Genomic DNA, 12,262 nt, shown 5'->3' with positions numbered 1-12,262 from the left:
AATTGGGCTCAACAGCGTCTTGCAAAGCCAATGTTTACCAATGTCGATGTGCCCTTTTGAAATGTTTGTCCAGATTTCTGGTCTGCTGAAAATTGCCGGTGCGAGCGCTTAAGTTAACCCCCTAAAATGGTAGTTTTTACCGCACAATTTTTTTGCGTGTAAGAATAAAAAATCACTGACTTCTCGCGTAACAATTCTAAAGGGCCAATGACCAAATTGTAAACAAATCGGGTTTTGATACCATTCGATAGCATCTCCCAACACCCACAAACTATGCAAAAATTGTCAACATTATCATAAAACTTACCTTTATAAACTCGATTTTCAAAACGGCCAATAACCGCTTTTTTCCAAATCATTCATTGGCCCACTGCTTGAAACGGCCAATGATCGGTTCTCGCTCTATCAAGAGGGCCTACAATCGGAAAATTTCGCAAACTTTCATTGGCCTTAGCATGGTGAGAGGCCAATGACTCCATAGACTTAAAAAGTAAGACCTTGGACTGTCGAAGAAACGCATTTAAATTTGGGGGACCAATCGGGTACCCAGTAAAAACATTTTCCGTGTAGTTTTATTTCCGTGCACATCGAAGTGTCAGATTGACGTTTTAATTTTTTGACAGTTTGTTTTCGAAATTTATGTTTTGTTTTGTTTCCTCGTCCTCGCCGTCGTCGTAGACCTCGTAGACAGAAAAATGTAAGTATTTTTGGTATTTTTTACATAAATCAATCATAATTAATCCAATTCGTTGTAATTTCAGGCCGAAATGCAAAATATTACTCTCCATCAGCACCCCACCCAACTCGTTCCTGGTAAGATCCGCCTTCGTTCCCAAACATTTGGTGGTGTCAGAGTAAGGCATCTTGGATGCAGATGTTCGTTAAGACCCTGACGGGCAAGACCAGCGACCTTGATGTCGAACCGTCTGATACGTTCTAGAATGTCAAGGCTAAAAGACAGGAGGACAATCCCGCCAGATCAGCAGCGTTTCATCTTCGTCGGCAAGCAGCTGGAAAATAGCCGCACTCTGACTACAACATCCAGAAGGAGTCCACTCTCCACTTGGTGCTGCGCCTCCGCGGTGGTGGCAAGGAGCGCAAGAAGAAGAATTACTCCACCGGAAGAAGATCAAGCACGAGGTCAAACTTACCGTCTTCAGTACTAGAAGGTCGACGAAAACGGCAAAATCCACCGTCTGCGTCGTGAGTACATCAGCGATACCTGCAGTGCCGGAGTCTTCACAGTTACTCACGAATATCGTCACTACTGTGACAAGTGCCTCCTGACCCTGGTCTATTCCAAGCAGGAGGAAAAGTAAAAGATGGCAAGCCTGCGCTCTCTGAAGAAATCACCGAAGGAACTCTAGAAGTCTCTCGAGGAAATCTTTGTCAAATTCCTGGAGGAAGTCTTAAAGATAGCTGGATGAATTCCTGGAAAATCTCTAAGAGGAATACACGGAGGTTTGTCAGAAGTAATATCCGGATAAACTCCAGAAGGAATCACTGGAGTTGTGTATGAATTCCTGAAGAAACTTCTGAAACGCATGGAGGAACCACAGGAGAAACTTCTTGGGGATTCCTGGGTCAACTCCTAAAGGAAGCCTCGGATAAATCATTCGAAAAATTCCTGAAGAAACTTATGGAGGAACTACCAGAGTCTTTGAAAATCCCCGAAGAAATGCCTGAACCTGAATATCCTTGAGAAGTTGCTGACAAATCTCCTGGAGGCTTGTAACAGGGCTGGTTACAAATCTATTTTCAAAGACTTGGTCACTATTTCAATACATGTCTCTTAAAAATCTCTAACGTCAGGTCGTTAAGATCTCTATTTTAACTAAAATGGTCACTTTTTCCCTATTTCGCTTGCATTGAATCCTGATGCCAAATTTTAGAGGTTCCCGAAAAACCTTCAGAGACTATTACACGACTAGTTCACAGGTTTTTCGTAAATTTCTTCTCAGATTCATCGAGGAAAAGTCTCAGGAATTTTTGCTAGTGATTTTGTTAGATTTCTCCTGGCATACTGTTATGGAGTTCTCCAGTGATTCTGCGAGCGTTATTTCAATGGATGCTTAGAGGGATTTTTTACAGAATTTGCTCCAGGAAATCCTTCTATTTCCTTTAGCTCCACAGAGACTGTATCAGGATTTTCTTCAGATCTTTTCAAACTAATTCTGCAACTGATTTCTACAGTTAAATTATTATAGGAGATCTTCGAAAGATTCATACAGGCGTTCTTTCTAGCAAATCTACACAGGTTCGTTTAAGAGTTTTCTAAGAAATAAATTTACGTATTTACGCCATTTTTTCCAGTTATTCTTTCGGGCATTTTCATATGACTTCCAATATAAGTTCATCCACATTTATGCCCAGGAATTAATTCCTCCAAGGAATATTCATTCCATTCAATAATTACTCCTGCAGATTTTCCAAACAATTTCTCGAATAATTTCTCAAGTAAATTTTAATGGGTGCTTCAAAAGTTCATATAAGTTTCTCATCTGCCATTACAACAGTAATAGTTCCACTCATTCCTGCGATCATTCCCACACACATTTCTAATCAGATTTCAACCGATAATTTCCAAGATATCCTTGCATGATATTATCCAGAGACGTGATTAATTATTTGTTTCAATTATCTTAACAATTTGTCTAGGAAATGCACTAATATTTCTTCAAAAGTCCAGGATTTCTTACAAAGAATCTTGTCGGTGTTTAGCAAGAGGTATTTTAGCACTTAATCATGTTTTATCAGATCTTTAGATTTTCCTTCTCAAATGCCTCCCAGATTAAGAATATCAGTACACATTTTGTCATACAGTATTGGACAAAACATTTGCAACTTTTTCGATTTTCTATACAAAATGATCATCTTACACCTTAGAGAATAGAACCCGCTTTGGTCAACATCAATACACAGCAAAAAAAGTTGTTGAATATTACATCTAAACCGCTGCAACCAAATCAACTGTGCGGTTTTACACTGCACGATGTACTGCCGAGCTTTTGATGTGATGATTGGAAACGATGTAATATATCCGACTATGTAATCCAAGCGATATAGTACGAAAGCGATGTATTGGAAGATATTTTAAAGTATTAAAAATCTGCCCAATTATTGAATGAATAACTTTTTATCATTTTGTGTTTGAAACTAATAATTGCTGACAGAGTTATTACAATGTATAACATTTAATCAGAATTTAGTTCGAAAAAAGATAAAAAGCGATTTATTAAACCAGTTAATAGTATATAACTTTTATTTGCATAACTGCAGCTGTGTATTGAAATATATATTATTAATTTTAAGTGATTTATTTGCACGTATTACAATGTAATCCATTTGATGTACAATAATCATAAAAATTATAGGCTGTATACTCATGCAGATGGAATGCCGCTTCAGTCCGCGGGTTGGACCTTGATGTAGAGAACGCGATATGTCCGATAACATATCCGCACCATTTGTTAAATATGATCTGAAAAAAATAAGAAATAATTAAAATAAACACAATTATTTGTATGTTCTTCGAATATTTAATATTATTATTGAGTGCAGATCCATAGACCTGCAAATAATATTACATAAGGTTACATAAGGTTTCTTAAATCAACATAGGCACTGCTTCTTAAATGAATTTCAAGAAAAATTCTGCACTACATCTTTTACATACCCTTTAAATATTTGGAGACTAATTTTTCAGGGACTTTATAGGTGTGTGACTAGAGGATTAAGTCTTTGCAGGAAATTCATCATAAATTAACCAGGCAATCTTTAGGACTGTGTGCTTTCTTCAAAAGGGCGAAAGTAACAAATATAAACAAATTTAGTTATACCCAGTAGACGCATAGGCTCGCTGCGTAGTTTCAAAAACAGCCACGAAACTTCAATTTTCTTTGATTTTACTATAAATAAATCATAAAAAACAAATGGGCCCAATTGGATTTCGAGAAGTTTATTCCTAGAGTGCTGATTCGCCCATTTACAGCATTGAAAATAAGGGGTGGTAAAAGGGCTAATCTAAAATTGTTATTTGATAATGGGCACTTAACATTTTGAAGCTAATTTAACAAATTAACTGTTCAATAATAATTATTATAAGTCAATCTATGAATGCTTTGATTCATGCAATCAATTACAATGCACGTGGAATTCCCAAATCTGCTATATTGTAATCAAAAGTGGGGTGTTATGTTGGACAGTCAGTGGGGTGTAGGTGGGAGAACTTTCATCAATTCAACTTGCTGCTATGGCCATGGAACACATGCCCTGACACGAGCAAAACGCCAACTTCTTTACCGTAGGTTGCCCAGACTGCTATTCGGTCCACTTACCTCGGAACATCTCACACACCTGATTAAGTGTACCTGACAAGGTTTCCGGTCGCATTTCTAGCAATATAAAGCTCAATCGCCTTTTAGTAACACAATTTCACAATCATACGGATACAATACATCGTATTACGTGGTAAAACTTATAAAAAAACATAAATTTAGGAAAGGTGCAAATGGGCGCAATTGCTACCAGTGATTGCAGAAAGCATAAACAAACTGGCGCAATTGACAGCTATGTTTTCAGTTGGACTCAGCACAGGGGCGCATTTAGGGTTCATTCAAATATTACGTAACGCAAAATTTGCCAATTTTAGACCCCCTCCCTCCCCCACGTAACAGCTTTTGTATGGAAAATTTTAAATTTTTCTATGGACCGTAACACTATGCTAGACCCCCTCCCTCCCCCTGTTGCGTTACGTAATATTTGAACGATCCCTTTGGATTTATGCTCTGACAGAGGTCGAATATTCTGAAGGGCGCAATCAGCATTACATTTTGGAGAGGGCGTGACGATATTTTTCGCAAATTGGAGCAGCAACATCAATACAAATTAAATCTGATAATTGTCGAAATGTTGAGATAATCGATATTATATTTGGTAAACAGATTTGTGGCACGAAAATAGTTTGCAAAAGAAATAGGGAATTGTTTTTTTGTTAGGAAATTTCAATCAATGATTTCTCAAATTGGCGTCGATGTCAATTTCGCCCATTTGAAAAAAGTGCACAGAGGAGTTCCATTACAGGGCTGGTAGCGAGCGGTCAGACAAAATAATAGTGACTTAAGTGACCAAAATGTAACCTAAAAGTGACTTAAAAACTACAAGTTATGAAATGAACAAAGCGTTAAAGGCTATTATCATGACCACTCATGACCAAATCATAGAACTTCTCTAAAAAAAGGTTGCCAAATATTATGATATTAATATGTTTACTTCGGACAGCCAATTAAAAGGAAGACGTTGATTGAAAAGTTCCAATATAAGAGAACGCACGGAAATCTCGGGGAATGTCTATGTAAAGCTAGTTCAAAACATAAAAAATGGGGTATAGATGTATCCACATAAAAAGGTTTCCAAATACTTTATTGAAGGATTCCGTTTGATTTCTCCCGAAGAGTTATCCGACGCAATTTATTAAAAAAGAAATTTTGTATTACAGTTAACTCTCCCTTACTCTATATTCCGTATCTCGATATCGAGATAGAGAACCATAGTAAACGTTGGTTTTCATGGCTAACTCGATGGTCCCTTGGATCGCAGTTGCATTGATTTTGTGTTCTGTAACTCGATGGTCCCTTCAATATCGAGTAAGGGAGAGATGACTGTAGTAATAATTGTGCTTATTCTGCGCGGCGTGTGAGTCGAGACGAGTCGCTCTCACCTCGGGTGACGTGAGACGACTAATGTTAATCACATGGGAGCGAGTCGATAATTGTCACCTCATTCGACTCGTCTCACCTCACACGCCGCGCAGAATAAGCACAAATATATAGTATTGGTAAAATTTGTGCCAGCTACCGCGGTTATATATAATAATGCAAGTAAAAATTTTTAGTATTAGGTAAATTATAATATTTTATAATATAAATATAAATTTATTAGGTGAAATTTTTATGTTTATTAATTTACTATTTTAAAAAATATTTTAAGCTATAAACTTTTTGTAATAAACTAGGATTAGATACCCTATTATAGAAAATAAATATTTAAATGCTAAAGTAGTATTAGTTATACTCTTAAAATTGAAAAAAATTGGCGGTGTTTTAGTCTATTTAGAGGAATCTGTCCTGTAATTGATAATTCACATTGAACCTTACTTAAATTTGTTTAATTTGTATATCGTCGTCATCAAAATATGTTATAAGATTTAATTTTCTTAATATTTTATTAAATAAAATGTCAGATCAAGGTGCAGTTTATGTTTAAGTAGAGATGGATTACAATAAATTTATTTGAATGAATAAATTTTTGAAATAAAAATTTGAAGGTGGATTTAATAGTAATATAAAATAGATTATTTGTATGATTTTAGCTCTAAAACATGCACGCTTAAATAATTAAATACTGAAAAGCTTATAAGTCATTCTAAAACCATATTCGGTCTACGTACCCCATGCGGTGCATATCTTTGGATTAAGCATCCTAAGTATAAACTGCGTTTATCAATCTTAATGCATATTAGCATGATATTAGTCTTGAATGTTTAATATTGCAGTACGCTTTTGTTTACATTCAAAGTATTACGGAAAACAAACAAAAAGTCAATTGAATGAAACAAAATGATAAATATTAATTTATTTCATCATGCAATTTCTTTAGGGTTACATTTTATCACTAATTGAAAGCAACTATGAAAACGCTTGGATAGTGCACAAACTGCTGCACCTGCTGCTGTCCCAACTAGATGAAGTTGTTATCCTCCTGGAGTCCTCTTGGTTGTTTCCGACTGATAGCTGAGCTTTCGAGGATACTTCGTTGATAATTACGTTCTCCTGCACACGAATGAAATGCCAGATAACCGGGAAACGAAAGGGAAGTCTGAAAAAGTTGCAATGGAGTTGATTGGTGCGACGCTGATTGTATATTACTTCGGAACATACCGTGTTTTCGCGGGAAGTACTTTCCGACACAAGTTTGTGCACAATAGCCTGCTGCTTGCCACTTTAATCTTTTCAACGACACGTTCATTTTAAAGCTACAATTATGAAAATTCTAAATTTTTGCTCCTCGTCGATAGAGTTGCAGCCAGGGAATGTCTGAAAACTCAGTGCAGTGCCAAAAACATGCGGGTCACTCAGAAATTGATTGTGCGTCTCCCATTCTTTGCGAGTAAACTCAAAGCAAGGCGCAGGAGACAATTTGTTTTTGTGCGAGACAAGCAAAGCACAATCTCTACTCTTTCAGTCTCTTTCGTGAAAGCACATAATCCACTCTAGAATATTTTCAACAAAGTATGCTTTGAAAGCGGACAAGCTCAATAAGTGCTTTGCAAAATCTTATTGTTGTGGATCTTGACATATTTGGTAAAGTCAGAAACATAAGGTGGTGACGAATTATGTTCAATGTGTTTAACAGTTTTGACAGTCACATATTAATGAAATGAATTCAAGTGAATTTGTTTACGCGTGTACGAAACGCAAAGAGTGAAAATGAGACAACTCGATACTATGCATCCCAAAGCACATTGCGAGTCAGCACAGCCAGGGTGCAGTCCAGAGAAAAATACTCCTGCACGTCTCTTTCGAATTTTGGGTGCTATCTCGCAGCAGCGCGTGTAGCACCGAAAGAGATTTGAGTCGCACCCAATCCCTGGTTGCAGCATCAAAACAAAAACAAACAAAAATAATGAAGTCCCAAGTTTAGCGCTGATCAACACAAATGCACGGCCATTAATAATTTCCGTAAATGCATAGTCAAGTATAAAAATAAATTTGGTGATGCATATTGTATATGATGACCAAAGATTAAAAAGCTTAAATGTGGTAGATGTGATAATAAGTACCCTAATTAGTATTTCCATTCTTCTCCGTGTGTACATATCGCCTATCGTTCTTATTTTTAAAATAAGATAAATTGTAAAATAGTAGTTGTACTGGAAAGTGTATCTAGAAAGACAATTTAAAGCTTAATTAGTAAAGTATCTCATTTACATTGAAAAGAAATTTGTGCAAGCCAATTTAAATTGATTAAATTTTATTTATTTTTTTAATTCACTTAATAAAAATAAATTTAATAAATTTAGTTTTAGTATTTTTTAAAGAAATAAATAATTTTAATAATAGTTTATTTGTATTGTAAAGGAAAATTGCAATAATTTGGAAAATTTTTGTTTAAAAAGAAAATTTAATTTATTGAACTTTGTGTATCAGGGCTTATTAATAATTAATTATTATATTAATTTTTCTCGAATTTAAAAGATTTAATTGTATATAAAAGTTACTGTGGAATAATTATTTTAAACATATAATTAGAAATAGAATGTTAATCGTTTTAAAATATATCTAGTTTTTTAAGAAATTAATTTAATTTAGATTTATGAATTAAAAATTTTATTTATTTAGTATTTTTATTTTATAAAATAATATATCGAGGTATTTGTTTTAAAATAAATTTTTAATAAATATTTAATAAATGTAAGCTTAAAAATAGTTATCATTAATAAATTTGTTATAATTTATTTGAAAATTTTTATTATCTCTCGATTATTTTTTCAAACAAAGTCAACAAGTCTTAACAAAATTAGGCTGTTTGGTAGTAGTTCTAGTTAATTAATTTTTTTGTTGTTAAAAGTATTTATTGGTCATTACGTTCATACATCCTTGTCTGCTCACTTTCCTTGTCTGTACAGCAATTTATCGAAACTAGCATGTGTTCCCTAATGATCGATTTCAGCGTCTTACTTTCCATAGTCATTTTTATAGTGAATATTTAAGAGTAAAATTACCTTAGGTTTCTATTACAGTCTCCTACAAGATTCACTTTTCGGTGGCAAATGCAATGCTTCACAACGCCTACTTTCTACTTGTAAATTTTGCGAAAATGAAGCTGGAATTAGATTATTTATACCGTTGTTACAAAAGAGGTATTTCTTATTATGGCAATGTAAAAACCATATTAAAATATGATTGTCGCCACTTATTTCTACTCAGTGAATCTACTAGTCATTTTCCTCAGAGCAATATTCCCTACGTCGTACATGATAACGATGTGTCTAGCTAATAGTAAGAGTGGCTACGGATCAATCTGGTTAGCAAAAGGCAAACTGATTGTCACCAATAGTATTGATATCCACTTCGAATAGATTAATTATTTGAAATGGGCACCAATTCTATCAATGACGCAGAATGTCCGTTGGATCACATCCGAGATATTATTGCGTCTATGCCATATGAATTATGACGCGGCTTTAAGCAAAAAGTGCTAATATGTGATACCACCACGGAGGGAAACAATAAATCTTAATAATCCAATTGTTAAAATAGCATAAATTATTCCTAAAGTTCCAAATGTTTCCATTTTTCCACATTCTTGAGTAATAATATGAGAAATAATTCCAAACCCAGGTAAAATTAGAACATAAACTTCTGGGTGCCCAAAGAATCAAAATAAGTGTTGGTATAAAATAGGGTCTCCTCCAATTGGATTGGGTCAAAGAAAGATATATTTAAATTTTTTATTAAATAATATAGTAATAGCTCCAGCTAAAACAGGAAGAGAAAGAAGTAATAAATTATTATTTTTTTATCGTCATATATAGGAGGAGAGGCGATGGGATATGACAAAGGACCACGATACACGATATACTTTGTCCCAAGGTGAAGTTTCTGAAGAGACCTGTGTAATAATCTCATAAAAATCTTTAGAACTTCTAGAATGATTTACTAGGATTAATTTTTAAAGAGAACAAAACATACTTTAGAGAGCTTTTATTTAATTTAGAAACGTGCATTAATATAAGTTACTACGTATCAAAAGAGAGGCCTGCTACCAGCCCTGAGATTCCATATCTGGGTCATATGGATCTCAGGTAAAATTAGAATTCAACAATTTTTACAGGTTTAAGCAGCAAACTAACTGCTTAAACTGGATACGGTTTACTTTGTCAAATTTTCTTTTTTCCAATACAAAAATTTATCATGTGATTGAGAGGGGTCAAAGATTATAATTCCTTATAATCGATCAACAACCGACACTTACCTAGCGGAAATATCGAGTCACCGTGCAGTTCGCTTGGACTTGTCCAGGACGCTTTCGAGCTACTACTTGCGCCCTTCCAGCACAAAGTGAACCAGGTCCGTCATGTACTCGAACTCCGGTTCGTCGCTCTCCTGCTGCACCTTCAGCATATTGCTGATAATGTCCAAGAGGACGTCCTTCAATCCGTTCCGCCCGCAGGAAGCCATCCACGGAACGTACTCGTACGTCTCTCACGGCAAACAATTTCCACTCGCGGAATTGTGTTTTCTTGGAGGACGATTATGGTGATTGTATTGATCTCCACGGTGGAGACTCCACCATTTCGTCGAAAACATCAAAGATTGCGTGAATCTTTTTGATCTACACGTAGAGCAGGTCCTGGTTGGTCAGATTAGGGGACGGTGGCGAGAAGTTGCTTTCTTCGAGAATAACTTGTGATGGATAGCGGCGTCGATGGAGTAGATAGTATCTCCAGGAACATAGTGAGGGCGATTCTGTTCGTGGAGTTGCTAGACTGTTCCTTTGTTGTCGTCACTTCTCAGCAAGGATCAGCTGCTGGGGTGTGTTCTGCCAGATCCTGCGCTATCGTCAGAACGGTTTGATGAACTTCGCTGTCCAGGGTTTTCTGCTTGAGGGTTTGCTCCAGATTGATCCGAAGAGAGAGCCGAAAAGAATCTATTTCGCGGTGTTCAGAAATGTATAGGTTTTCGTCTTTCACGCTATCCAAATAAGAGCAGCTCGTTTGTTACGTTCGAGCAAAAAACAAACTGCAACAAAACAAAAACAACCCGAGGAAAAGGGTCGAAGAAAAAATGCGTGAACTGTAAAAACGTCAAAACACGGCGTGGGTACCGGGGTCGTTCACACTCTACAAACCGTTCTCCCGAAAAAATCGCTAGTTTCATATTGATTGTTGATGACTCTCTCTTGCTCATTCATTGAAAATCGATAAAGCCCTCAGTACACTGTTTGTCAAGTGTGCAAATTTTTCCGCACACATAAACCAACATGCAAACATCGGTCTCAACAATGACAAAACATCTGAAGTGTCAAGAGGATATTGAAGTGTTAGTTTATGCGTGTGGAATAATTTGCACACTTGGCAAAGCGTGTACTAAGGGCTTAAGGCCTAGCCTTGGGCCAAGCACGCTAATAAAATTCAATTTTGGCCAATAAAAAAGGCCCATGTCTTGTTGAAAATCGGAAATGGGCCAAGCATTCAAACTCATCATTTTTTCCACATTTTTGTCAGTTTTCAGAAACATATCGATTATTACCGTGTAGTAATGGTAAATCGTCACTCAATTAGCAAGAAATCATATTGATCGATTTGAATACTGAGAAATAGGAATTGAAAATGTGGTGAGTAATATTCAAATCGAATTTTCTCAGAGTCAGCGATCTGAGGATTGGCCCTTTTGAATTGTTACGCGAGACTTCGTAGTTTTTTGTTACTTTTTTTGCGTGTACTCGAAATGTCATTTGACGGATGAAAATGTCGCATCATTTGCTGTTTGTGCCGTTTATGCGGTTTCTCGCCAGTCTGTCTGTCGTTTGTGTTTGCTTGCGGTAGTTGTGCTTTCGAGTTCGTAAATAGAAGGTGTTTTTATCAGCGCGGCAGTGCTTTTCTTTTATTTTCATTGCATGTCTCATTTTAGAGAAACTCGCGAGAAAAAAAATACCCGGAGCCATTCGTATACTTTTTAACAGTGATCGATTCTCGAGTGTACCTACCTACCTATCAATAAACAATGGAACATTTGTAGTTCTCGGCAATCTCTACGGCGTTCAACGTGAGGCCTATTTTTATCCCAACTAAAAGCGTAATTTCTTCTACCGTACGGAGAGGCATTATCAGAAAAGGATGATATTCTTGTGACGCGCGTGATTACGAATATCGAGGAATATTTTAGTGCAATATTGTTGGTGTTGTGTCCCGTTAGTAGCTAGAAAAGGGAGGCAGGGTTATTGTGAATCTTGTCCAAAGAAGTGAAATTTTGGTGAACAAAGAAGCCCAACACATCGCCTACTGTGCTCTACATTGCAAAGATTTTTTTTAGCCAAGTCCAAGGTAATCGTCACCATCGAAACGTAGGTAGCCTAGATATTATTGTTTACTTGGATTAATGCTTATTTGCTCCTCAATGCAAGTAGAAAGATGTACACTTTAGGGTAAATAACTACTTGGGCACTTCCATTCTTCACTTTGGCATGGGGGATGCAAATG

General features: G+C 36.1%; 1 protein-coding gene, 1 long non-coding RNA gene and 1 pseudogene across 5 annotated transcripts in view; 2 read left to right on the top strand and 1 right to left on the bottom strand.

Moving 5' to 3' along the window:
- Positions 1-657: 657 nt before the first annotated feature.
- LOC110676486 lies at positions 658-1,419 on the top strand (annotated as a pseudogene).
- A 5,184-nt stretch (positions 1,420-6,603) lies between these two features.
- Positions 6,604-7,954, bottom strand: LOC110676487. The gene is made up of 2 exons (XR_002500437.1): positions 6,939-7,954; positions 6,604-6,876 (listed from the first exon to the last, which is right to left on the bottom strand). It is a non-coding gene; the product is annotated as an uncharacterized LOC110676487 (long non-coding RNA).
- A 3,620-nt stretch (positions 7,955-11,574) lies between these two features.
- LOC5564200 (glycerophosphocholine phosphodiesterase GPCPD1) overlaps positions 11,575-12,262 on the top strand; it is a 119,507-nt gene continuing 118,819 nt past the window's right edge. For 2 of the 4 annotated variants that reach the window (XR_002500433.1, XM_021844542.1), the window contains exon 1: positions 11,594-12,106. The gene's annotated coding sequence lies outside the window, so the exon portion shown is untranslated. Of the gene's footprint in view, positions 12,127-12,262 lie in introns of all 4 variants that reach the window. The other 2 variants (XM_021844539.1, XM_021844540.1) reach the window with 2 other exon arrangements.

This window comes from Aedes aegypti, chromosome 2 (assembly GCF_002204515.2).
Source record: "Aedes aegypti strain LVP_AGWG chromosome 2, AaegL5.0 Primary Assembly, whole genome shotgun sequence".
Lineage (NCBI taxonomy): Eukaryota > Metazoa > Arthropoda > Insecta > Diptera > Culicidae > Aedes > Aedes aegypti.
This window is presented reverse-complemented; position numbering and strand designations above follow the sequence as displayed.